Genomic DNA, 27,424 nt, shown 5'->3' with positions numbered 1-27,424 from the left:
CACATGCGATTGCACACTTGCAAAGCGAAAATACACTCCCCCGTGGGCGGCGACTATACGTTTGCACGGCTGCAAAAAGTAGCTAGCGAGCGATCAACTCGGAATGAGGGCCTTTATATTTTGCTAATTAAGCCATTTAGTTGCACAGTACAGTAAATCCACAGAGTCACAAATAGTCCTAAGAGTTAGCCTGGCCGGCCAGATGTGGGATGCAAGACAATATTTCTACCGCAATGATCTCACGAGCTCTTTCTCCATTAGGTAGTTAGAAACACTCTTCACATAGGGGCAGATTTATTAAGCTTGGTGATGTGATAAATTGGAAGGTGATAACGCACCAGCCAGTCAGCGCCTAACTGTCATTTTTCAAACCTAGCCTGTAGCATGGAAGTTAGGAGCTGATTGGCTGGTGCTTTACCACCTTTCCCTTTATCACTTCACCAGGCTTAATAAATCTACCCCATAGTGTTTTACATTCATGCATTCATTCATACGCTCTAGAGGTCTCCACACTGAACAAGACACTTGTGTGACATCATCCTTATATCTAGGTGCGGTTTGCCTACAGCGGCAGAAGTAACATAAAAGTCAACAGGGCACATCACAGTGTTAGTAATTATTCACATGCAAGTGCCAAAAAAGACACAGATCACACTCTTGACAAAGAAGCGTAATAGCTTTGAAATGCTTTAATAGAGAATATTTTACTTTGAGCAGAAGTGTGTCAAACGTATTTTCTATTTATGACCATTGTATCAATAAAAATCTGAAATACAAGCTTGAGACGTTCAAAAAAAAAAAAATAACATGTTGCAGATAGACTATACTGCATTTAGAGGCCTATTCGTCAACTATTGCAATGGAACAGAAGAAATTACTGACCGAGATTTACAGTGACAGACCCAAATTTAATGGAGCAAATCATTATTGCTCTAGTGGCGGGAAAGGTGCAGTGAAATACAGCTGTCCCACGTAGCACTAATGCAACCACTTTGGTTGCGGTATGCAAGGTCGACAGTAACTAGGTCGACCACTATTGGTCGACAGTAACTAGGTCGACAGGGTCTCTAGGTCGACATGGTGTAGGTCGACAGGTCAAAAGGTCGACATGGGTTTTTTATGTTTTTTTGGTGTCGTTTTCTCCGTAACCCCAATTAGTGCACCGTACCCCCTCGCATGGTGAAGGTGCCTCGCTCCGCTACCTCTGCACTCGGCACAAGTTACTATTCCCAATCGTAGTCCACGGAGATCGTTAAGTATGAAAAAGGTAAAAAAAAAATAACAAAAATGTGAAAAACTCATGTCGACCTTTTGACCTGTCGACCTAGAACATGTCGACCTACAGACCCTGTCAACCTAGAGACCCTGCAGACCTAGTTACTGTCGACCAGTAGTGGTCGACCTAGTTACTGTCAACCTAGTTACTGTCGACTTAGAGACCGGCTCCCGACCACTTTCACCACTACAGGGACCCAAAAATGTGGGATTTAGAATTTTGGATAAGGGCTACTCAACCTGTAATACTAGCAGGCAATTTTATGCTGCCAGCAGTGATACTGCTTATGTGTTAATGTGGATGGCCACTTTGACTTGCCCATCACTAATGTACGATGTTATAGGTAAGATCACTACCCTGTGCTGTGTTCCTTGCACTACCTGTATCTCGGATGTAGCTTCCTACGCACTTGCATATCCCTCTGAAGGTCTTTCGTACAGAGACGGCAATATTTTCGCAGTGTGCAAGAGCAGAATATATGCAACTTTGTACAACTAGGGCCTTCCCTCGCATCCGTTAACAACTGGGTTCCACAACTATTTCCAGAGACCTGCACCACCAAATAAAACTATCATATCTTGGGTGTAAATGTTCCGGCAATCAGGGTCCGTGACTAATCAAAATAAAGGTTGCTACGGCAGACCCCTCAGCATCACGAGCAATGTGTGAGGACGGAAAAAAGTTTCACTTACCTTTTTTTTCCACCCTGTAAAAATTAAGTTTTAGTGCCATTCATTAAAAAGGTGATGCAGGAGATATCTTGATCTGGTCCGCTGTCGCCATACCTTAGTATGGGGACCTAAATACATCAAGCTCCAAAAAAACTATATTTTTGGAGCTTTACTGCTGGAACATTCAGCATCTCCAGGTGGCATATGTTCCCGGTTCCTGAACGATCCTGTCGCCACTGCCCAACTCCTTCTGCCAAAGGATTCACGCATGTGGAATGTCATTGCTGAGGTCAGACTTGGCAGTGCTAAGTTTCACTGCTACTAAAGCACAAGAGCAATGATGAATTTCTTCCGGCAGCCACAGCAAATTGAAATCTTAATTATCATGGACTGCCCAACCCCTGATAATTAACATAATGAATATGCCTCTAAAAGTAATAATGGCTACTTTCACAAGTGAGTGAATAGGGGCATGCAGATGTATAGATGTGACAGTCTCATAGATGTTGCCGGGTTTCCACAGCCTTGTACCCGCCGCCGCCTGGGCTCCAGGACCCGGCACATGCACAGGACCCGGCACATACACAGTAGCGGCAACGGTACTGCGCGTGGGCAAAAACGAGATTTATGGTAAGAACTTACTGTTGTTAAATCTCTTTCTGCGAGGTACACTGGGCTCCACAGGGAATGACATTGTGGTGTAGAGTAGGATCTTGATCCGAGGCACCAACAGGCTCAAAGCTTTGACTGTTCCCAGAATGCATAGCGCCGCCTCCTCTATAACCCCGCCTCCGTGCACAGGAGCTCAGTTTTTGTTAACCAGTCCAATGCAGTAGCAGGCAAAAGAGACGACAACTGTTAGTAGCCACATACACCACATTCTCACGACAGGAGAAAGTGTCAGCGGCTAATGCCATACCAACCCAAAGAAGCTAAGTGCGTCAGGGTGGGCGCCCTGTGAAGCCCAGTGTACCTCGCAGAAAGAGATTTAACAACGGTAAGTTCTTACCATAAATCTCGTTTTCTGCTGCGGGGTACACTGGGCTCCACAGGGAATGACATTGGGGATGTCCTAAAGCAGTTCCTTATGGGAGGGGACGCACTGTAGCGGGCACAAGAACCCGGCGTCCAAAGGAAGCATCCTGGGAGGCGGAAGTATCGAAGGCATAGAACCTTATGAACATGTTCACTGAAGACCACGTAGCCGCCTTGCACAATTGTTCAAGGGTCACACCACAGCAGGCCGCCCAAAAAGGACCAACCGACCGAGTAGAATGGGCCTTTATGGTAGCAGGAGCTGGAAGGCCAGCCTGTACATAAGCATGTGCAATTGCCATTCTAATCCATCTGGCTAGGGTCAGCTTGTGAGCAGGCCAGCCACGTTTGTGAAAACGAAACAGAACAAAGAGAGAATCCAACTTCCTGATGGAGGCAGTTCTCTTTACGTAGATACGGAAAACCCGTACCACATCCAAAGACCACTCTTTGGAAGACAATTCAGGAGAGGCAAAGGCCGGAACCACCATCTCCTGATTAAGGTGGAAAGAAGATACCACCTTAGGTAAAGACCCGGGACATGTTCTAAGAAAAATCAGTTATGGTGACCAACAAGATAAGGCACCCAAATCCGACACCCGTCTAGCAGAGGCAATAGCCAGCAGAAACAACACCTTAAGAGAAATCCACTTAAAGTCTGTAGATTCAAGAGGCTCAAATGGAGACCCTTGCAAGGCCTCCAAAACCACGACAAGTCCCAAGGGGCCACAGGCGGGACATAGGGAGGTTGAATCCGCAACACACCCTGAGTGGACGTATGAACATCAGGTAAAGTCGCAATTTTTCTCTGGAACCAAACCGACAAGGCAGAAATATGAATCTTGATGGTTTGGCCATACTAAACTTGTAAGCGTCATGATTGTTAGATGCGCGCCAAGCAAAGTAGGAATTCCAGACCCTATGGTAAATCCGAGCAGAAGCCGGTTTCCGGGCCTTCAACATAGTTTGAATGACCGCCTCAGAAAAACCTTTGACCCTCAAGACGGAAGCTTCAAGAGCCACGCCGTCAAAGCCAACCGGGCTAAATCTTGATATACACAGGGGCCCTGAACAAGGAGATCTGTGTGCTGTGGAAGTAGAAGGGGACGCTCTATCAAGAGACCCTGAAGGTCTGAGAACCAATGCCGTCTGGGCCACGCTGGAGCGATCAGAAGTAGGATTCCTCCTTCTTGCTTGAACTTCCTTATTACTCTGGGCAGGAGTGGCACTGGAGGGAACACGTATGGAAGCGGAAAGTTCCATGGAATTGCCAGTGTGTCCACAAACCCTGCATGAGGATCCCTTGTCCTTGCTCCGAAGACCGGAACCTTGTCAAGACGCCATCAGGTCCACATCTGGAAGGCCCCACCTGTCCACGAGGAGTTGAAACACTTCTGGATGGAGGCTCCACTCTCCGACGTGTACGTCCTGACGACTGAGAAAGTCCACTTCCCAGTTTAGGACCCCCGGAATGAATACTGCCGATATGGCTGGCAGATGGCGTTCCGCCCACTGAAGAATCCTTGATACTTCCCTCATTTTCAAAGACGTGACGGTAGTTACTGGCAGAGCTGAGGTACCACTAGCCGTGCCACCTGCGAATCCACTGGCGGGGGTGTTTCCCAATTTTTACTTAGCTCCGCAGCAAGGGGATAGCGAGCCAGCATCTTCTTGTGAGGCATGAATTTCTTTCCTGGATTTTCCCAGGACTCCTGACGTATGTCAACTAAATGATCAGAATGAGGTAAAACTTGTTTAACTACTTTCTGATGTTTAAATCTGTCGGTTTCTTAGGGGCAGCATCAGGCTCCGGGTCATCAGTAATCTGAAGAATGAGCCTGATAGCCTCCAACAAGTCAGGAACATCCACCTGTGAAACAGATTCCCCATCAGAAGAGTCAGGATCAGAACCTGTGGGGTCAGTATAAACGCCAACCTCATCAGACGAGGTGTCTGGGACGTTGGTGGATTGTGAGGAAGTAGTAGCCCGCTTAGAGGACCCCTTGGTCTTAGGCAGGCGAGGGTTAGACTCTGAGTAGTCAGTGATTGGTTCAATTGCTGTAATTGTTGATCTGCCCATGGAGGGTTAACAGCGGGGACCATAAGCGGTTCTACCGGCACAGGAGGTCCTATAGAGGGCGTTAATCTAGTTACTAGCGTATTCAAAAGCGTGGAGATTGCAGCCCAAGGCGGGTCATTTTGAACCCCCATTGCTACGATCCCACTGGGGGGTAAGGAGCTCCCAGAACCTGAACACTCAGCTGCTATATTTTCCTCAACAGCGTCTGCAGCGTCACCACCACACAATGTGGGATCAGCCACAGCTCCGTTGTACCTTGTAGCTGACATATCCGAAAGCTCAATGCAGGGCAACCCAGTACAATATCAGCAGCACAATACCTGGCAAGAACCTCCTGTGCAGTGTAACAGCAGAAACAGGGAATTCAAGAGGTATATGGTGACTAAAAATCACAGAGAAAAATACACACTGAGTATATCTTGCGAAACACCTATATTAAATGATAGACCTGATGCACTTAGCCCCCTCAGGTTATAGAATATAGGGATAGCAATCTGAGTGAGATACACAAAATGGAGGTCACACAGCAGCTATATGCACACACACATTACATAATGCAGAAATTATGACATGCAATAAAACTGCACTAGTCTAGCAATACAAAGTAGCACTAAGTATACACTCAATAGACATAACAATACACAGTTAAGACTGGATGTATATCACAGAGTACTTGTACTATATAACCCTGACTAAATGCACTCTTTCTTAACTAACACTGTCAGCAGACATGTAGAATACTTAAGTGTCCTGTAAAATGCACAGCGCTGACATGCAGGCAGCTTTACAGAGGAGGATTTGCCCAAACAGTCCCAGGATCAGCTCAGCTTGTCCTAATGGCGCCCAAACGCTGACATGGAGTGAGGGAGAGAGAGATATGCAGCTCCAGGGCGGGAACATTTACTCTAAATGGCGCCCTGGAGCTGGGGGAGGGGCTACAGGTCAAAGCCTTATTCCCCTGCTGGACTTCACCACCGGGTACTGTGGGCTTATAAAAACGGTTTATGAGAGGAAACCAACCTGTGCCCTTGCCCTGGTGGTCTAGTGGGGTCCCTGTACTGCCACAGTGTCCACACCGGCCGCGCTGGATCGCGATTTACAGCGGGTCCCGCAGAGGGAACCAACTTACCTCCTCCCTGAGTGCGGCCACGCGATCCAGGAGAACAGCGGTAGTGTGTGTGTGACTAACTGGAAGAAACCGGAGCCTCCACTGCAAGTAACCGACAACCAGGGCGCGGGAGTATACAGTGCCGTTGGGGGAGGGGATAGAGCTGCAGCAGTAGATGTCTTACTGACATCTAACACAGTCAGCGTCTCTGCTGCAGCCCTTGAAGTCTTCATTTTTCATTAAAAGCTTCTTCTCAGGGATGCTGGAGCAGCCCCCCTGTTGTATGCCTGCTTACTGCATGGCACCAACTACAAAATGAGCTCCTGTGCACGGAGGCGGGGTTATAGAGGAGGCGGCGCTATGCATTCTGGGAACAGTCAAAGCTTTGAGCCTGTTGGTGCCTCGGATCAAGATCCTACTCTACACCCCAATGTCATTCCCTGTGGAGCCCAGTGTACCCCGCAGCAGAAACCACGGCTTCTGTGGACTGCATCGACTGCAGCCCATAGAAGCCGGTTAGGGCTAACGAGGCAGGAAGCTAGCTCTATTGCAGCCCGGTCTGGCAGTCCCGGAGGGAGGAAACACCTCCCAATGGGACTGCCTGGTGTGTCTGTGACTGGCAGGTAGGACTTCCAATAGGAAGTCACTGCCAGTCACAGTGAAGCCAGTGCAGTCTCACGGACTGCATCTGGTTTCAATGACAGTGAGCTGGGTGGCGGATTTTACCTGCGGGTGCTGCAGTCCTGCAGCCCATAGCTAAAAACCGCCACTGTGACCAGCTTTAAATACAGGATTAATTTCTGAGCATGCAAATCCACTGCATAACATAGACATCCTATTTGTGTGCAACTCGTGTGTGAATCAGGCCTCTCCTCTCAACTCTGTAAACTAGAAGTGTGACATGTATACTGTCATTATTACAGGTGGCACCTTATTGCTCATTGCTCATCTAGAAATGCACTTTTCCACTGAAGTACAACACAAAGGCACATAGAATGTCCTATTAATTATACAGAATGAAACCTGAAGACTGCCAGCTTTGAGCGGAATACATACCGGAGACTGGCAGACGGGATGCCGGCTGTCACTATACCAACAGCGGCATCCCTTCAGGTGGAATCCCGGCAGCAAGGCAGTGAGTCCTCATGCGGGCTCGTTACGCTCACCACGCTTCGGGCCCGGTGGCGGGCTTCACTCGCTACAGGTTATACTCCCACTTGGGTGGTGGCATGGAACCAGCTGTCAGGATTCCGGCATCAGTATCCTGAACGCTGGCATTCCAATAGGCGATATATTAACCGTATCCCCTTTGAGCTAGGGCAAAATGTTAATTAATTTTCAGTGTCTTAGGCTGTGCTCATCTTCTACACACAGCAAAGAATGACCCTAAAAATGCTCCCTTACCTCTGCTCATCTCAAGCAACAAAACTGAATTGTGTTTGCACCTTGTTTTGTATAAATGAGAAGGACTTAACCACATATCTTGCACCATTAAAGCAAGTGTCTCAGCAGCAAAATAAGTGCACTTCTGCAAGCAGGTCCAAAGCTGGCTTTGCTTTGTGCAGGGGATGTTGTACACTTCATAATGACCTTCACGGTTCCGGTATGAATGGTCGACCATGGCATGGCATTGGCATGATCAAGATGGACAAATGGCCGACACATGGAAATGGTCGACACATGAAAAGGTCGACGTGAGATATTTTAAAACTTTTTTTGTGCACCGTGTCCCCTCGCTATGCTTCGGGCAAGGGCTACTGCTACCACTTCGCTCGGCACAGATAACCGTTCCCAATCGTAGTCCACGTGGATCGTAAAGTATGGAAAAGTTCCCCAAAAGAAATAAGATGTGAAAAACTCATGTCGACCTTCCGTGTGTCGATCATTTTCATGTGTCGGCCATGTGTCCATGTCGACCACGGCAATGTCGGCCAATAGTGGTCGACCTAATGACTGTAGACCATAACATGGTCGGCCATCCAAACGGATACCGACCTTCACAGTGTATTAACCTGCTGCTGCACAACAGAAAGATTCAGCCGTAACTATGCATAACAAGGCAGACTAGCTGTGGTCCAGGGGATTCATGGTGTGACCATGCAGGCAGGCCTAATGAAGGTAAACAGGAAACATACTACTACAATTCAACAGGGAATGTAGCACCCAGCTTGCTTCAGAACAGTTCAAAACTAAAAAATAGTATATATGCCTATATGAAAAGTTAAAACACAAGATTATAGTCAGTACAAATGTATTTATAATACTATATTTACTGTTATTCAGATACATGTGTAATGCAGAATACTCCATGATTTTAACCTATTTTTATTGTTCTACCAATAATAGTCGCATTATACAGTATTGCTATTTGCTTTGCATTGTTAGAAGACGTTAGGCTGTAACTCAGATAACAAAAACAACACCGACAGATAGCCATTACATTAATTTATCTCCGCTTATTGCATTAGAAAGAAACCCACCTTTATCCTGCGGACAGTGTCGGTTACCAGGCAACCGAGGATAAACAAGACGCAGCTGCTCAATTTACATCCATGTACTCCATGCACAGTACAGGCTCCTCCTCCATCCTACTCTCCAGCTCTGTAGCACAGCTCCATGGCTACAGCACAGCTACACCCAGCACTGCAGATTTCTCATGTTATTCTTCCTGGTTGTTATTATTATTACAGCTACTGTATAGTCTCTTGCTGCATACAGTGTACACTGCAGGAACTGCTACAATTATGCTGTAAATACAGAAGTTACTACAGAACACAAGGTTCATAAATATAAAGAAATTGTAAAAAATAATAGAACGCGAAGCTAGTATGCAGATAGATATGAGAGAGAGGTTAGATAAATAGATATAACAAATTGCAAAAGCTGTGACACTCACGAGGCTGAAGTTAGCTTCTTATTCGGCCAGCTTCTTATTCACTTCTTATTCGGCTCCAGCTTCTTATTCAGAAATTATTATATTAAAATAAATTAAATAAAGATAGATCACTAAGTTAACATTGCATAAACTTCAAATAGTGTCCCTTACACCAATTTACATTACATTTTGCATTAAACAAAAATGATTTAGGCATGAAAATGGTGGTTACAGACACCAGATTTCATCATTTTGAATAAGTAGCTGTAGTTGTGCAAGGGTTAAACAGCGTTGGTCAAAAGATTTGACACTTGAAGAAACCCACACAGGGTGGTCACTTACATATCACCCAACTGCAATTTGCCTTGACCAACAAGCATTTGGGCATCAAAATGGTGGTAAAGCGGGCACAGACACCAGATTTCATCATTTTGAATAGGAAGAATAGGAAGCTGTAGTTGTGCAAATGTTAAACAGCGTTGGTAAAAAGATTTGACACTTGAAACCCACACAGGGTGGTCACTTACATATCACCCACATGCAATTTGGCTTGACCAACAAGCATTTGGGCATGAAAATGGTGGTAAAGCGGGCACAGACACCAGATTTAATTATTTTGAATAAGAAGCTGCAGTTGTGCAAGGGTTAAACAGCGTTGGTCAAAAGATTTGACACTTGAAACCCACACAGGGTGGTCACTTACATATCACCCACCTGCAAGGTGCCTTGACCAACAAGCATTTGGGCATGAAAATGGTGTTAAAGCGGGCACAGACACCAGATTTCATCATTTTGAATAAGAAGCTGTACTTGTGCAAGGGTTAAACAGCGTTGGTCAAAAGATTTGACACTTGAAACTCACAGAGGGTGGTCACTTACATATCACCCACCTGCAATTTGCCTTGACCAACAAGCATTTGGGCATGAAAATGGTGGTAAAGCGGGCACAGACACCAGATTTCATCATTTTGAATAAGAAGCTGCAGTTGTGCAAGGGTTAAACAGCGTTGGTCAAAAGATTTGACACTTGAAACTCACACAGGGTGGTCACTTACATATAACCCACTTGCAATTTGCCTTGACCAACAAGCATTTGGGCATGAAAATGGTGGTAAAGCGGGCACAGACACCAGATTTCAACATTTTGAATAATGTTGAAATGTAGTGTCTGTGCCCGCTTTACCACCATTTTAATGCCCAAATGCTTGTTGGTCAAGGCAACTTGCAAGTGGGTGATATGTAAGTGACCACTCTGTGTGAGTTTCAAGTGTCAAATCTTTTGACCAACGCTGTTTAACCCTTGCACAACTACAGCTTCTTATTCAAAATGATGAAATCTGGTGTCTGTGCCCGCTTTACCACCATTTTCATGCCTAAATGCTTGTTGGTCAAGGCACCTTGCTAGTGGGTGATATGTAAGTGACCACCCTGTGTGAGTTTCAAGTGTCAAATCTTTTGACCAACGCTGTTTAACCCTTGCACAACTACAGATTATTATTCAAAATGATGAAATCTGGTGTCTGTGCCCGCTCTACCACCATTTTGATGCCCAAATGCGTGTTGGTCAAGGCAAATTGCAGGTGGGTGATATGTAAGTGACCACCCTGTGTGAGTTTCAAGTGTCAAATATTTTGACCAACGCTGTTTAACCCTTGCACAACTACAGCTTCTTATTCAAAATTATGAAATCTGGTGCCTGTGCCCGCTTTACCACCATTTTCATGCCCAAATGCTTGTTGGTCAAGGCAACTTGCAAGTGGGTGATATGTAAGTGACCACCCCGTGTGAGTTTCAAGTGTCAAATCTTTTGACCAACACTGTTTATCCCTTGCACAACTACAGCTTCTTACTCAAAATGATGAAATCTGGTGTCTGTACCCGCTTTACCACCATTTTCATGCCCAAATGCTTGTTGGTCAAGGCAAATTGCAGGTGGGTGATATGTATGTGACCACCCTGTGTGGGTTTCAAGTGTCAAATCTGTTGACCAACGCTGTTTAACCCTTGCACAACTACAGCTTCTTATTTAAAATGAAGAAATCTGGTGTCTGTGCCCGCTTTACCACCATTTTCATGCCCAAATGCTTGTTGGTCAAGGCAACTTGCAGGTGGGTGATATGTAAGTGACCACCCTGTGTGAGTTTTTCAAGTGTCAAATCTTTTGACCAACGCTGTTTAATCCTTGCACAACTACAGCTTCTTATTTAAAATGATGAAATCTGGTGTCTGTGCCCGCTTTACCACCATTTTCATGCCTAAATCATTTTTGTTTAATGCAAAATGTTATGTAAATTGGTGTAAGGGACACTATTTGAAGTTCATGCAATGTTAACTTAGTGATCTATCTTTAATTTATTTTAATATAATAATTTCTGAATAAGAAGCTGGAACCGAATAAGAAGTGAATAAGAAGCTGGAGCCGAATAAGAAGTGAATAAGAAGCTGGCCGAATAAGAAGCTAACTTCAGCCTCGTGTGACACTCACTGTTTCACAGAAATGCATCTATATGGGGGCTATTCAATTTCCTAATTCCACTTGCTACACCCGTGGCACGATTTTCTGCACCACTGAGTCTCATCTGAAATATTTGGGATTTTTTCCATGTTTTGGAATATTTACATATCGTACTTTAAGGACATATCTTGGGGATTGGATCCAAGTCTAAGCATACAATATTTGTAATAGTTTTGTGACTAAAACAAAGTTTGTGTACAGTGAACAATAAGAAACTCACCTGAAGGTACCCCAAGACCCTCCAAATAGGACTAAAAGGACCAGCATGCCCTCCAACTACTGATCCCATACATGCCTCTCAGAACAGTGATACACAAACATGGCAAGTTGCTCAAATCAATTTATTGACAGTACACATTGCAGGGGCTAGACAAGAAAACAGAACTCTCTCAGCACAATATAATGGACCAGTATTTAGCTCTCAATTCAGCAATATATAAATGTATGTGCTATTACCATGTAGTAATCCACAAATGTATGATCCAAAGTGGGTGCTATTATAATGTAGTGTTAGGACCACCATATCAAAGGCGCTGTGAAGTGGCTGGTGGCGTAATAATACATTATTGTGGTCCCACCCTTGTACAATACCGGTAATCCCCGCACCACCCAACATGACGAAAATGATAAATTAAAGCATTCGCTAAATTCAAATCAATACACATATCAATACACAAATCAATACACATATCTGTCACCTTCTTCCATAAAATATTAAAATAGGAATTTGTTGGATTGCTGTGGATTAACAGCAAATACCACTGTGAGAATAGATTGTAGCAGCCACATTACTGTAGTGGGAGGGATTTAGATCAATTCAGCCATTCAAAAGCGGTTGCTAATCATATCATCAATTTGCATTTTGCGCCAAGAGTCGAGCGCCTGCAAAAGATTCACCTCCTTGTTCGTGTAGTCAGTATGGGATGAATTCTTAGGAGTAGGGTACAAAATCCCAGCAGTCAGGATCCCAACAGTCAGACTAAAGGCGGAATCCTGACAGTCAGAATCCCAATGGCTTCTGGGTAAGTGTTTTATCTTAAATACCCCCCCCCCCCACCACCACCTCCTGAAGCATATCCCTAAACATCCCCCAGTAGCCTAAACTAACCTCCCCTCCCCCACAATGCAATATAACCAAAAACCCTCTCCTTAGTGCCTAACCCTAAACTAACCGCACTACTTACCTCCGGGCAGAGGTGGAACTACCATTGGTTAAACAAGTGTATTCTACCAGGGCCCAGACTAGCAATGAGTTATCCCTTGCCCCCACCACCACCCGTAGACCATTATGAGCAATGTCGGATGAATGGCCAAGTGTAGAGAGCAGGGTGTGCCCCACTGCTTGAGGGACTTGCTCCTTACCTTAGAGAGGCAGGGCCGACCTTGTGTGTACCACATTGATAGAGGAGTCCAGCTGCCTATCAGCGCTGAGGATCACAGCCACTGACTGCCTCTAATTAACAGATAGCTGTACGTTATTTCTGATTCACTGCTGTCTGTGAATTAAAGGCAGCTCACAACCGGTGTAAATGACACTGCCAGAGTCTGACTCAGACAGAGAAGAGGCTGCTGTGTTCCTGCCTCCACCAAGGTTCATGCCCTCTGTTATCTGCACCATGCAGAATATTGTGCTTGTACCCCTGTCACCCACTGTCTCTCCCTGTCACCCACTGCCTTCCACTGTAACCCTCTGTCTCCCCCTTGCCTTCCGTTTTCACCCTCTGCCTTCCGTTGTCACCCTCTGCCTTCCCTTGTCACCCTCTGCCTCTCTATGTCAGCCTCTGCCTATCTATGTCAGCCTCTGCCTCTCCCTGCATTACGCAGTCACCCCCTGCTACCTTCCTGTCATCCACTGCCATGTGGCATATTGTGAACTTGGGTTGGGGTAGAGGAGGGGGGCCCAAATTATATTTTTGCACCAGGGCCCACCACTTATAAGTTCCGCCACTGCCTCAGGGATCTGTCGGGATTCTGACCATTGGGATCCCGCTGTCGGTCTACTGTCTGTCAGGATCTTGATTTCCAAAATTTCGTATCCTAGCCCTCAGAATGCATCCCATTTTGACCGCGTCCCATTTTGAGTACTTACATGCTCCATCCACAGCTGGAAAAATAAACTGCAGTTGGAAAGAAAAAAAAAAATAACATTTGCATCCAGTTATATATGAGCCCTTTAGTAAGAAATGGGGAAATGTAAGCTGTATAAAATAGTGTAAAGTGTACAGGGCCGGTGGTATGGCGGAGTTATGTACACACCAGAATAATACCCTGACAATATAGATAGCCCAGGTGCTTAGCCAGTGAATGGTTTATTCAAGATAAGCGTTGTACAGCCGTATTCACTGTGATACACTGGTTAGCAATGAAGTAGAGCTTGAACAGAACAAGGTTTGTTGCAGTCACCAGCCACTGACAGTAGGTTACAAGTGGGTAGCGGTGCGGCAAGCTTGAACAAAGATGATGCAGGTAATTAGGTCTCTAACTGGAACTAAGCAGGAGACATCTGTCTCCCAGTATGTCACTCTTACACAGTGGTAAGATGGCACCGAGCATGAGCAGTACTATCCTCGGTGGCCATCTTGGTAAAGGAATGAACCAAAATGGAGTCTGTGCCGTAGCTCCTTCCACTATCAACAGAAACAAATAAAAAATAATAAAATAAGTAACAGTAGATGCTTGCCCCAACAAACTGCAAAGACCTAGAGACAGTATTTGCAATGCTTGGCTATTTTCTCTTTGAATTGAAAAAAAAAAAAATACTGGTGTAATTGATGCATCACAAACAGGGCTAGGAATGGCGCTCAGTCATGAAAGCATGCCAGTAACCTACGTCATATCCCATGACACCTGTACTAATTACACACAGATTGAGAAAAAGAAAAGTGTGTGGCACCAGAAATTACTGCAATTGCATATAACGTTCCTATACATTTATAGAATAGCTGAAAATGTGGACTGAAGATAACCACTTGTGGTCATTTTTCAAATTGCACTAACCAGCCGGTGGAGAAGCAGGTGGTCATTTGACTTTCCAGGCCAGGAGCTGATTTGCTGGATGGTGCCTTATTTGACAAACCATGTGTGCCAAATTAAACAGTTATCTTGTTGGTTAGCTCTTGCATCGAATGGCAGGATAGGTTTGTATGCAGGGGGAGTTATATCAAACCTTCTTTAGAGGCCAAGTGGAGAAGATGCCCAGTGTAACCAGAATCAACTTCAAGCTATTATTTAACAAATAGATTCTCTAAAATGATAGCCACAAGCTGATTGGATGCTATGGGCAACATCACCTGTCACTTTAGAAAGCTTGATACATCTTAAGGGCCCTACACACTGCGTGATCCGTTGCCGAGCTGCCCGACCGCCGATACGGCAGATGGGCGACCCGGCGGCAGGGAGGAGGTGGCGGGGGGAGTGAAGTTTCTTCACTCCCCCCGTCACCCGGCTCCATAGCAGTGCATGCAAATATGGACGAGATCGACCGTATTGGCCTGCATGCACAAGCAACCCGGCACCAATGATGAACAAGCACGGGGCCGAGCATCATTCATCATTGGTGCCTACACACTGAACGATATGAACGCGTTCTCGTTCATTAATGTACGAGAACGTTCATATCGTTCAGTTATATCGCCCAGTGTGTAGGGCCCATTAGACACAAAATACTCACTTTTCCATATCTTCTTTACATCAAGCATGCTAAAGGTGTGTAGCCCAGCTTCATCCTGTGGTAAATTAAAAGCCTGTCCAAGGTTTATCTATATTTAGTACACTACAGATAGTTAGGTGAAGGGGAGATTTGACAGTCTAGAATAATTTGTGTGTGTACGTGAATTTATGGTCGTACATGGCCTTTGAAACACCTTTTCCTATTCAGATTAGAACTAATTTACTCTAAAATGTATATTTGTGTTTTCTTTAAACCATTGTCCTTTTTAAAGATAATGGATCAGCCAATAAAATTCTTTGTTTTCTGCAATCCAAAGATTATGCTCTACATCCTTACTGAGTCTGGAAATGTATTCATTCTTTGAGAATGCAGGAAAGCTTCAGGTCTCTGTGCTGCAGACAACACAATTAGCGTTAAAAACATGGGATTCTTTCCGTGGGCTGATGAAAGTAATTTCTTGTTTGCTGTGTCAAACAAAGTATGCTATTTGTCACATTGTGGTTTGTGTATCTTTTTAGAAGCTTTCAAGCTTTGATCTAAGTCAAGATAGACTCAGTAGCACAGATGGCAGAGGTAACATGCCAGTGGTGTACATTGTCACTCAGAAAACTCTAAGTCAACAAATACTAAGAATTACAAGGATAAAGCCACATTGCTTTGAGGAGACTTGTACATTCTTGTGAGAGAACGTAGGACCTTTGCCTTTTTTCGGTTTAGACAAAGGTGTGGAACCATTTCTAAGTTGCGTATTCAGTGCTTTGTAAGCAATCAAAAGGCTGCCTCTTCAAGTCCAAATTCTGGCCTTTGCTTGGTATTTTTAGGTAAACAATTACATGTAATAGACGTTGCTGAGCTGTGCTCAGCCCAATATAATAGTGCTTTATTTCAACTGTCATCAGAACAGATTTCTGAACGTGCTTGCAATACACACAGGGTTCACTGTTGTTTTTTATTAAAATGCTTTATAAATGGCTTTTATCTACTCTTTGGGCCCAGAACAGATACATCAGTCATTCTGTTTTTGTGTTATCCCTTTAAACCACTGCTAAATGCATTGTTGATTAATTAATAGCCAACCTCCTTGTACACAATAGGAGTTATCTAGGGAGATCTCAAAAGTGCTTCACATCACATACACTTTTAAAGGCACGGTACAATGCTGGTTTGAAGGGATTCCTGTCCAGGGCTGTCTGAACCGCAGTGTAGGCCCCTGGGCAATGCAATGCACTGGGGCCCCTACCTATCCTCCAGCAGTAGGGCTGGGGGTGCTATCAGCGGCAGCTTTGTTGTCCTGTGGGCGGTAGAGGGTGTTCTCTTTTCTGCTCGGCGGTAGAGGGTGTTCTCTTTTCTGCAAGGACCTGGAGCTTGGGGCTTAGAGTTCAGGAGCCATAGGAATCCACCAAAAATATAAAACTTCACACCAGGCGTGTGGAGCTGGAGCAGGGACCAGCTGCTGGAAAGCTGATATCTCTGGTTCTGGGCATAGTACCGACAAGCTGTCAGTGTCCCCCAAAAGGGGAAAGTCACGGCTTTTGGAGTATACCCTCAGAAAATCTCTAAAGGCCCATATATAAGGGAGAGATGTTTGCTAAGTGAACCACTCAGCACACATCTCTCCCGCCGCTCAGCACAGCGCGATGTGTGCAGGCTCAGATGGGCCTTATCCTAGGGCCCTTATATTCCTGGGGCCCTTGGGCAACTGCCCATTGACATCATACAAAAAATGTTCCCTGATTCCCCAATGGATCGTTGTTCATCGCTGTCCGCTGATTGGTGATTCCTCGACCCGGCCATTGGGGGATCAGCAAAAAGCATGAACATCTTGCAAATTTTGAGGGCCAATACTATAACCAAGATTTTAATTATGTATTATAATTAGCCACCAGATTGTGCACTAGCTGTCACAGTTTGGGCAGGTGGAGGAGAGTGATGGGGGAAGGTGGTGTGCTAGTTACTAGACAACAGATTTCAGACTACCTTGCACAAATACCACCAGATGTAGCTCTTCTTTGTATACTTTTTCCCAGGCTAGACCTCCTGTCCCTAATCCTAATTGTAGCCTTATCCTTATTGCATGTGCCAACATTATGAATGTCGACATGTTATCTGTCCTCATTCCTAACATGTCAACACCCTTGATGTCAGCACATGGCGTCATTCTGGTGTCCACATTTTGATTGTCGTCACTCTGAATAGTGACACGTTGGCTGGAACCAGGGATGCCAATATGGTCTCATTTTTAAAATCCTGGGATTGAAAAAAATCTAAATTCCAGGGTTTCCTGGGATATCTGGGATTGAATTGTAGAAATAGGCCGGTATGTGGGAGAGGAAGCGGGCAGCCAGGCAACTCCAGATGTCCTGTTCCTGATTCTCTCCCTCCTTGATTCCCTGCTCACCTGATGGTGTCGGTCTGCATGTTCTTGAGGCATCTGGTGAGAGGAGGGGATGGGGCTTCTGGTGGGAGTGAGTAGGCAATGGAGGCACGGGCATGTGTAAGGAAATGGTGGCTCCCGCTGCAGTGAGGTGGGGTTCCATTTTGCCCATGTGCACCTTAATCCTGGGCTTGTAGGAACCAAAACCGGGATTCAAATCCCGGCACTTTTAATGCCTAATCCCGAGATCCGGCAGACCCTGATCCTGGGATTGGCCTCCCTAACTGGAATCCCCTGCTGTGATTGTTCACTTCACACCTCACCCCTAATTTTCAAAGCTCATTGATGTGCTCAGCAAATCATTTTGGTTTTTCACTGGTACTTCTAAATTGATCCAGCCAGCACATTCTATATGTACTAACCAGCCGTATGTCAAAGCTGCCAATCATTGATGGCTGTGACGGATGGATTTGAAACAGCAATCAAAATAAATTCTAAACATGCCTGATTTAGCATATATTTCTATTGCCATTATAAAATCCACCGGTCAAAGCCTCCGACGATCGGTGTCTTTGAAAAAACGCTGGATAGTACATCTAGCCCAAAATTCCTGGACACCTTAATGCAGTTTTTGGTGACACACCTCTGCAATCTACATTCCTCCTCGGTATGCAGGAAAATATTTAAAGAGCATCATTGTTGAAGAGTGTAAACTTTACATCAAAGTCCAACCTACGACCACCTTAAAACCTTCCCTTTCATTACATTTTATTTCAGTTTTATCCTTAATATGCTGCTTGGATTAGTCTCATTTATAATTGTGACTTTTGGGTTGCCTTTATAATGTGGCACTCTATAAATTGCTCAAATTCTCCCCATTAAGTATCTAAACTAAACTGCACCAAGTCTATATGTGGAGTCAGAATGTCTGTGCCGCCTTCTGCAAACCAATTTCTTTAAAAACGCTAAATTAAGTCCTGCTTATCCACTGTAAAACCTGGGAAATGAGACTATGGTGGTCATTCCGAGTTGTTCGCGCGGTAATTTTTTTCGCATCGCAGCTATTTTCCGCTTATTGCGCATGTGCAATGTTCGCACTGCGACTGCGCCAAGTAAATTTGCTATGAAGATTGGTATTTTACTCACGGCATTACAAGGTATTTTCTTAGTTCTGGTGATCGTAATGTGATTGACAGGAAGTGGGTGTTTCTGGGCGGAAACTGGCCGTTTTATGGGAGTGTGTGAAAAAACGCTACCATTTCTGGGAAAAACGCGGGAGTGGCTGGAGAAACGGAGGAGTGTCTGGGCGAACGCTGGGTGTGTTTGTGACGTCAAACCAGGAACGACAAGCACTGAACTGATCGCACTGGAAGAGTAAGTCTCGAGCTACTCAGAAACTGCAAAGAAATTTCTATTCGCAATTTTGAGAACCTTTCGTTCGCAATTTTGTTAAGCTAAGATTCACTCCCAGTAGGCGGTGGCTTAGCGTGTGCAATGCTGCTAAAAGCAGCTTGCGAGCGAACAACTCGGAATCACCCCCTATGTCATTGCATAATTTGCCAATAATTGCATAATTTCAGCTCTTTTAAATGACCATTTCAGATGTCTGGTCCCTGCAAATATCACCATCTTCTGCAAACCTGGTGAAAATCCATTAGCATCAGCACTAATTGGCAAAGCTGTTTCGTGCTTTATAATGGCTTTATCAGCCGTATCGTGCTTTATAAGTTAACTTGTAACATATAATTCCGCATTATTTCAGACGTATCTTATGTACCAGGGAAGTGCGCACTAGAGATGAGCGCCGGAAATTTTTCGGGTTTTGTGTTTTGGTTTTGGGTTCGGTTCCGCGGCCGTGTTTTGGGTTCGACCGCGTTTTGGCAAAACCTCACCGAATTTTTTTTGTCGGATTCGGGTGTGTTTTGGATTCGGGTGTTTTTTTCCAAAAAACCTAAAAAACAGCTTAAATCATAGAATTTGGCGGTCATTTTGATCCCAAAGTATTATTAACCTCAAAAACCATAATTTCCACTCATTTTCAGTCTATTCTGAATACCTCACACCTCACAATATTATTTTTAGTCCTAAAATTTGCACCGAGGTCGCTGTGTGAGTAAGATAAGCGACCCTAGTGGCCGACACAAACACCGGGCCCATCTAGGAGTGGCACTGCAGTGTCACGCAGGATGGCCCTTCCAAAAAACCCTCCCCAAACAGCACATGACGCAAAGAAAAAAAGAGGCGCAATGAGGTAGCTGTGTGAGTAAGATTAGCGACCCTAGTGGCCGACACAAACACCGGGCCCATCTAGGAGTGGCACTGCAGTGTCACGCAGGATGTCCCTTCCAAAAAACCCTCCCCAAACAGCACATGACGCAAAGAAAAAAAGAGGCGCAATGAGGTAGCTGTGTGAGTAAGATAAGCGACCCTAGTGGCCGACACAAACACCGGGCCCATCTAGGAGTGTCACTGCAGTGTCACGCAGGATGTCCCTTCCAAAAAACCCTCCCCAAACAGCACATGACGCAAAGAAAAAAAGAGGCGCAATGAGGTAGCTGTGTGAGTAAGATAAGCGACCCTAGTGGCCGACACAAACACCGGGCCCATCTAGGAGTGGCACTGCAGTGTCACGCAGGATGTCCCTTCCAAAAAACCCTCCCCAAACAGCACATGACGCAAAGAAAAAAAGAGGCGCAATGAGGTAGCTGTGTGAGTAAGATAAGCGACCCTAGTGGCCGACACAAACACTGGGCCCATCTAGGAGTGTCACTGCAGTGTCACGCAGGATGTCCCTTCCAAAAAACCCTCCCCAAACAGCACATGACGCAAAGAAAAAAAGAGGCGCAATGAGGTAGCTGTGTGAGTAAGATAAGCGACCCTAGTGGCCGACACAAACACCGGGCCCATCTAGGAGTGGCACTGCAGTGTCACGCAGGATGTCCCTTCCAAAAAACCCTCCCCAAACAGCACATGACGCAAAGAAAAAGAAAAGAAAAAAGAGGTGCAAGATGGAATTGTCCTTGGGCCCTCCCACCCACCCTTATGTTGTATAAACAGGACATGCACACTTTAACCAACCCATCATTTCAGTGACAGGGTCTGCCACACGACTGTGACTGATATGACGGGTTGGTTTGGACCCCCACCAAAAAAGAAGCAATTAATCTCTCCTTGCACAAACTGGCTCTACAGAGGCAAGATGTCCACCTCATCATCATCCTCCGATATATCACCGTGTACATCCCCCTCCTCACAGATTATCAATTCGTCCCCACTGGAATCCACCATCTCAGCTCCCTGTGTACTTTGTGGAGGCAATTGCTGCTGGTCAATGTCTCCACGGAGGAATTGATTATAATTCATTTTAATGAACATCATCTTCTCCACATTTTCTGGATGTAACCTCGTACGCCGATTGCTGACAAGGTGAGCGGCGGCACTAAACACTCTTTCGGAGTACACACTTGTGGGAGGGCAACTTAGGTAGAATAAAGCCAGTTTGTGCAAGGGCCTCCAAATTGCCTCTTTTTCCTGCCAGTATAAGTACGGACTGTGTGACGTGCCTACTTGGATGCGGTCACTCATATAATCCTCCACCATTCTTTCAATGGGGAGAGAATCATATGCAGTGACAGTAGACGACATGTCCGTAATCGTTGTCAGGTCCTTCAGTCCGGACCAGATGTCAGCATCAGCAGTCGCTCCAGACTGCCCTGCATCACCGCCAGCGGGTGGGCTCGGAATTCTGAGCCTTTTCCTCGCACCCCCAGTTGCGGGAGAATGTGAAGGAGGAGATGTTGTTGACAGGTCGCGTTCCGCTTGACTTGACAATTTACTCACCAGCAGGTGTTTGAACCCCAGCAGACTTGTGTCTGCCGGAAAGAGAGATCCAAGGTAGGCTTTAAATCTAGGATCGAGCACGGTGGCCAAAATGTAGTGCTCTGATTTCAACAGATTGACCACCCGTGAATCCTTGCTAAGCGAATTAAGGGCTCCATCCACAAGTCCCACATGCCTAGCGGAATCGCTCCGTGTTAGCTCCTCCTTCAATGTCTCCAGCTTCTTCTGCAAAAGCCTGATGAGGGGAATGACCTGACTCAGGCTGGCAGTGTCTGAACTGACTTCACGTGTGGCAAGTTCAAAGGGCATCAGAACCTTGCACAACGTTGAAATCATTCTCCACTGCGCTTGAGACAGGTGCATCCCACCTCCTATATCGTGCTCAATTGTATAGGCTTGAATGGCCTTTTGCTGCTCCTCCAACCTCTGAAGCATATACAGGGTTGAATTCCACCTCGTTACCACTTCTTGCTTCAGATGATGGCAGGGCAGGTTCAGTAGTTTTTGGTGGTGCTCCAGTTTTCTGTACGTGGTGCCTGTACGCCGAAAGTGTCCCGCAATTCTTCTGGCCACCGACAGCATCTCTTGCACGCCCCTGTCGTTTTTAAAAAAAATTCTGCACCACCAAATTCAAGGTATGTGCAAAACATGGGACGTGCTGGAATTGGCCCAGATTTAATGCACACACAATATTGCTGGCGTTGTCCGATGCCACAAATCCACAGGAGAGTCCAATTGGGGTAAGCCATTCCGCGATGATCTTCCTCAGTTGCCGTAAGAGGTTTTCAGCTGTGTGCGTATTCTGGAAACCGGTGATACAAAGCGTAGCCTGCCTAGGAAAGAGTTGGCGTTTGCGAGATGCTGCTACTGGTGCCGCCGCTGCTGTTCTTGCGGCGGGAGTCCATACATCTACCCAGTGGGCTGTCACAGTCATATAGTCCTGACCCTGCCCTGCTCCACTTGTCCACATGTCCGTGGTTAAGTGGACATTGGGTACAACTGCATTTTTTAGGACACTGGTGAGTCTTTTTCTGACGTCCGTGTACATTCTCGGTATCGCCTGCCTAGAGAAGTGGAACCTAGATGGTATTTGGTAACGGGGGCACACTACCTCAAGAAATTGTCTAGTTCCCTGTGAACTAACGGCGGATACCGGACGCACGTCTAACACCAACATAGTTGTCAAGGCCTCAGTTATCCGCTTTGCAACAGGATGACTGCTGTGATATTTCATCTTCCTCGCAAAGGACTGTTGGACAGTCAATTGCTTGGTGGAAGTAGTAAAAGTGTGCTTACGACTTCCCTTCTGGGATGACCATCGACTCCCAGCAGCAACAACAGCAGCGCCAGCAGCAGTAGGCGTTACACGCAAGGATGCATCGGAGGAATCCCAGGCAGGAGAGGACTCGTCAGAATTGCCAGTGACATTGCCTGCAGGACTATTGGCATTCCTGGGGAAGGAGGAAATTGACACTGAGGGAGTTGGTGGGGTGGTTTGCGTGAGCTTGGTTACAAGAGGAAGGGATTTACTGGTCAGTGGACTGCTTCCGCTGTCACCCAAAGTTTTTGAACTTGTCACTGACTTATTATGAATGCGCTGCAGGTGACGTATAAGGGAGGATGTTCCGAGGTGGTTAACGTCCTTACCCCTACTTATTACAGCTTGACAAAGGGAACACACGGCTTGACACCTGTTGTCCGCATTTCTGGTGAAATACTTCCACACCGAAGAGCTGATTTTTTTGGTATTTTCACCAGGCATGTCAACGGCCATATTCCTACCACGGACAACAGGTGTCTCCCCGGGTGCCTGACTTAAACAAACCACCTCACCATCAGAATCCTCCTGGTCAATTTCCTCCCCAGCGCCAGCAACACCCATATCCTCCTCATCCTGGTGTACTTCAACACTGACATCTTCAATCTGACTATCAGGAACTGGACTGCGGGTGCTCCTTCCATCACTTGCAGGGGGCGTGCAAATGGTGGAAGGCGCATGCTCTTCACGTCCAGTGTTGGGAAGGTCAGGCATCGCAACCGACACAATTGGAGTCGGACTCTCCTTGTGGATTTGGGATTTCGAAGAACGCACAGTTCTTTGCGGTGCTACTGCTTTTGCCAGCTTTAGTCTTTTCATTTTTCTAGCGAGAGGCTGAGTGCTTCCATCCTCATGTGAAGCTGAACCACTAGCCATGAACATAGGCCAGGGCCTCAGCCGTTCCTTGCCACTCCGTGTGGTAAATGGCATATTGGCAAGTTTACGCTTCTCCTCCGACAATTTTATTTTAGGTTTTGGAGTCCTTTTTTTACTGATATTTGGTGTTTTGGATTTGACATGCTCTGTACTATGACATTGGGCATCGGCCTTGGCAGACGACGTTGCTGGCATTTCATCGTCTCGGCCATGACTAGTGGCAGCAGCTTCAGCACGAGGTGGAAGTGGATCTTGATCTTTCCCTAATTTTGGAACCTCAACATTTTTATTCTCCATATTTTAATAGGCACAACTAAAAGGCACCTCAGGTAAACAATGGAGATGAATGGATTGGATACTAGTATACAATTATGGACGGGCTGCCGAGTGCCGACACAGAGGTAGCCACAGCCGTGAACTACCGCACTGTACTGTGTCTGCTGCTAATATATAGACTGGTTGATAAAGAGATAGTATACTCGTAACTAGTATGTATGTATAAAGAAAGAAAAAAAAACCACGGTTAGGTGGTATATACAATTATGGACGGGCTGCCGAGTGCCGACACAGAGGTAGCCACAGCCGTGAACTACCGCACTGTACTGTGTCTGCTGCTAATATATAGACTGGTTGATAAAGAGATAGTATACTCGTAACTAGTATGTATGTATAAAGAAAGAAAAAAAAACCACGGTTAGGTGGTATATACAATTATGGACGGGCTGCCGAGTGCCGACACAGAGGTAGCCACAGCCGTGAACTACCGCACTGTACTGTGTCTGCTGCTAATATAGACTGGTTGATAAAGAGATAGTATACTCGTAACTAGTATGACTATAAAGAAAGAAAAAAAAACCACGGTTAGGTGGTATATACAATTATGGACGGGCTGCCGAGTGCCGACACAGAGGTAGCCACAGCCGTGAACTACCGCACTGTACTGTGTCTGCTGCTAATATATAGACTGGTTGATAAAGAGATAGTATACTCGTAACTAGTATGTATGTATAAAGAAAGAAAAAAAAACCACGGTTAGGTGGTATATACAATTATGGACGGGCTGCCGAGTGCCGACACAGAGGTAGCCACAGCCGTGAACTACCGCACTGTACTGTGTCTGCTGCTAATATATAGACTGGTTGATAAAGAGATAGTATACTCGTAACTAGTATGTATGTATAAAGAAAGAAAAAAAAACCACGGTTAGGTGGTATATACAATTATGGACGGGCTGCCGAGTGCCGACACAGAGGTAGCCACAGCCGTGAACTACCGCACTGTACTGTGTCTGCTGCTAATATATAGACTGGTTGATAAAGAGATAGTATACTCGTAACTAGTATGTATGTATAAAGAAAGAAAAAAAAACCACGGTTAGGTGGTATATACAATTATGGACGGGCTGCCGAGTGCCGACACAGAGGTAGCCACAGCCGTGAACTACCGCACTGTACTGTGTCTGCTGCTAATATATAGACTGGTTGATAAAGAGATAGTATACTCGTAACTAGTATGTATGTATAAAGAAAGAAAAAAAAACCACGGTTAGGTGGTATATACAATTATGGACGGGCTGCCGAGTGCCGACACAGAGGTAGCCACAGCCGTGAACTACCGCACTGTACTGTGTCTGCTGCTAATATAGACTGGTTGATAAAGAGATAGTATACTCGTAACTAGTATGTATGTATAAAGAAAGAAAAAAAAACCACGGTTAGGTGGTATATACAATTATGGACGGGCTGCCGAGTGCCGACACAGAGGTAGCCACAGCCGTGAACTACCGCACTGTACTGTGTCTGCTGCTAATATAGACTGGTTGATAAAGAGATAGTATACTCGTAACTAGTATGACTATAAAGAAAGAAAAAAAAACCACGGTTAGGTGGTATATACAATTATGGACGGGCTGCCGAGTGCCGACACAGAGGTAGCCACAGCCGTGAACTACCGCACTGTACTGTGTCTGCTGCTAATATAGACTGGTTGATAAAGAGATAGTATACTACTAATATTATATATACTGGTGGTCAGGTCACTGGTCACTAGTCACACTGGCAGTGGCACTCCTGCAGCAAAAGTGTGCACTGTTTAATTTTAATATAATATTATGTACTCCTGGCTCCTGCTATAACCTATAACTGGCACTGCAGTGCTCCCCAGTCTCCCCCACAATTATAAGCTGTGTGAGCTGAGCACAGTCAGATATATATATACATTGATGCAGCACACTGGGCTGAGCAGTGCACACAGATATGGTATGTGACTGAGTCACTGTGTGTATCGTTTTTTTTAGGCAGAGAACGGATATATTAAATAAAACAAACAACTGCACTGTCTGGTGGTCACTGTGGTCGTCAGTCACTATAAGCCGCTCATAACTTTATTGTGATTACATAAACCTTTTACTTAAGCTAGCTTATCACTAAATAAAACCACACCACACACTGAAATAAAGACACGGACACAGTAGCTGGAGTTAAAGGTCAGACGATGTTTATTAATCGCTGACCAACTCTTTAAACTAATAATTGAGGCCGAATTAGAATTGAATTGAATATATATTAACTTTAGTTTGGAGGATGGCAAACAGAAAACCGCTGCCAAACACCAGCACCCGTCACCTAGATGACAAACCACCAAACCAAGGAGGGGAGTACACATACCCCGCCTCCTTCCCGCATAACCCGCATTGTGCTGGCCTTACCCCTCTTTCTCTGGCAAACGTTCGGTTCCCGCAGGGGAACGTCTAAATGTCCAACCGCAAGAAAAGGACACACCTGCCGTCCATTTAAAGAGGGAGCCCCACAATGACCACTTATGCCTGTGTGACAGCTGGTTGGCAGCGATTTCCCGCCAATCTGGCTTTCAATAGCCCACAGCAAGAACAAAAAACGTAGACGCATTCTGGGAGGGCGGGCGGGTATAAACTGAAAGGCAAGAGGGAGTCTAGCAAGATGGCCACCCCCTATATACTAACCTAAGACCCTCCTCTTCATCCTGATGCACAACCCCTTAAACCAATAGGAAAAAACCAACCGGGAAAACTGATCTGCCTAGCAACTGCTTAGTCATTTAACAACCAATCACAAAAAGTTGATCGCTTATATGGCCTCAGGCTTATGCAGCCTTCAGCTTATCTAAGCCGCTCATAACTTTATTGTGATTACATAAACCTTTTACTTAAGCTAGCTTATCACTAAATAAAACCACACCACACACTGAAATAAAGACACGGACACAGTAGCTGGAGTTAAAGGTCAGACGATGTTTATTAATCGCTGACCAACTCTTTAAACTAATAATTGAGGCCGAATTAGAATTGAATTGAATATATATTAACTTTAGTTTGGAGGATGGCAAACAGAAAACCGCTGCCAAACACCAGCACCCGTCACCTAGATGACAAACCACCAAACCAAGGAGGGGAGTACACATACCCCGCCTCCTTCCCGCATAACCCGCATTGTGCTGGCCTTACCCCTCTTTCTCTGGCAAACGTTCGGTTCCCGCAGGGGAACGTCTAAATGTCCAACCGCAAGAAAAGGACACACCTGCCGTCCATTTAAAGAGGGAGCCCCACAATGACCACTTATGCCTGTGTGACAGCTGGTTGGCAGCGATTTCCCGCCACCAAGGTTTTCCAAACCGCCACCGCCATCCGCAAACAGAACCTTAACCAACCAGAAACTAACTAGCTCTAACGAAAAAGACCGAAAATATCTTCCAGAAAAAACTGCACTCCTTCCGGAGAAAGGTGAACCCCATCGTCTCTATAGAACTGCC

At 45.6% G+C, this 27,424-nt stretch overlaps 1 protein-coding gene across 3 annotated transcripts in view; it reads right to left on the bottom strand.

Annotated features, from left to right (window-relative positions):
• The window catches only part of RNF32 (ring finger protein 32), a 169,821-nt gene that overhangs the window by 120,413 nt on the left and 21,984 nt on the right, over positions 1–27,424 (bottom strand). The window contains exon 1 of one of the 3 annotated variants that reach the window (XM_063924832.1): positions 8,651–8,781. The exons of 1 other annotated variant lie outside the window; for it this stretch is intronic. The gene's annotated coding sequence lies outside the window, so the exon portion shown is untranslated. Of the gene's footprint in view, positions 1–8,650; positions 8,782–27,424 lie in introns of those variants that run through there. One more of the 3 variants, XM_063924830.1, reaches the window with a different exon arrangement.

The sequence above is a fragment of the Pseudophryne corroboree genome, chromosome 5 (assembly GCF_028390025.1).
Source record: "Pseudophryne corroboree isolate aPseCor3 chromosome 5, aPseCor3.hap2, whole genome shotgun sequence".
Taxonomy (NCBI): Eukaryota; Metazoa; Chordata; class Amphibia; order Anura; family Myobatrachidae; genus Pseudophryne; species Pseudophryne corroboree.
Note: the sequence above shows the minus strand (reverse complement) of the source record. Positions and strands in the feature narration are given on the sequence as shown.